General features: G+C 43.2%; 1 pseudogene; it reads right to left on the reverse strand.

Moving 5' to 3' along the window:
* Nucleotides 1-319: 319 nt before the first annotated feature.
* On the reverse strand, nt 320-772 carry LOC101150221 (large ribosomal subunit protein uL14-like; annotated as a pseudogene).
* Nucleotides 773-1,225: the final 453 nt, after the last annotated feature.

The following is a 1,225-nucleotide window of genomic DNA, read 5'->3' on the forward strand; positions in this document are numbered from 1 at the left end:
GAGGTGGGGATAGGTAGGTGGTATATTATTGTTGTTGGCTTTTTGGGGGACTGGCAATTAGTATTTATGAAGGAATATTGGATACTGGATAGGCAGCTAGATGTCTGTGTCAGAGAGGGAAAGATAAAGAGAGCCCACAAGGGAAGAAACAATAATAATGTGTAGCTAAGTAGACTGAGGAGAAAGGGAATATACATCAATAATCATTGAACTCTCAGCAACACAGTCACATTTTAAAGGTCACTGGCAAATCCGTAGGCCCCTGCCTTTGAAGTGCCCCACCTTAAGGCCTTTTTTTTTTAAATGGGCTTAAAGTTTTTTTTTATTTTTTACAAATATACTGGAGAATCATGCAATGCTGCCAGCACTGGACGCAATCCAGGGCCACAAGTCTGCACACTCCTTTGCTACTGGTCCTGTAATGGCAGGACCTTTCGTCTCGCCTTTATTGTTCACTGTGACCCCTGCATTATCTTCAAAATAAAGAAACACGCCATCTTTTCTGCGGTATGACTTTCGTTGTCGAATAACCACTGCTGGATGTACCTTTTTTCTGAGCTCTGGTTTGCCTTTCTTGACTGTGGCCATCACCGTGTCACCCACACCAGCAGTGGGAAGTCTGTTCAGCCGTCCCTTGATCCCCTTTCACGGAGATGATATACAGGTTTTTGGCTCCTGTGTTGTCAGCACAACTGATCACAGCTCCTACCAGAAGACCCAAGGAGATCTGGAATTTCACACCAGGGGACCCACCACGTCCTCGCTTCAACATCTTGAAAGCCGGAAAGAAGAAAAAAGCACTTAAGGCCTTTTTAAGTGTGCTTTTCCCTCTTGTACAGGCCCATGAATCCAATTAATTTATAACTTTCACCCTGAAAGAATACAAACTATATGCACAATTGTTCAACTTAATATTCTTTCTGTACAAAGTATGTGAATTTTCAATGCAATAAAATCTTATTTAACAACAAAAAAGCATGACATAGTTGTTAAGAAGTTGTGTCCCAGAGTCAAAGTACCCAAGTTGGAATCCTGTTTCCACTACGTGCCAGCTGTGTGTTCTTGAGCATGCTGGTCAGCCTCTTTGTGTTTGTTTACTCACGCATAGAGTGGGTGTGGTGGCATGAAAATGCACCTGGCAGACCTTCTAGTACAGAGCACATAACTAGCCAAGGGTCCCAGTTGCTACAGTTTGGAATCCATCATAGCATGTGTGCCAGGGTCA

This window comes from Gorilla gorilla, chromosome 5 (genome assembly GCF_029281585.2).
Source record: "Gorilla gorilla gorilla isolate KB3781 chromosome 5, NHGRI_mGorGor1-v2.1_pri, whole genome shotgun sequence".
Classification (NCBI taxonomy): domain Eukaryota; kingdom Metazoa; phylum Chordata; class Mammalia; order Primates; family Hominidae; genus Gorilla; species Gorilla gorilla.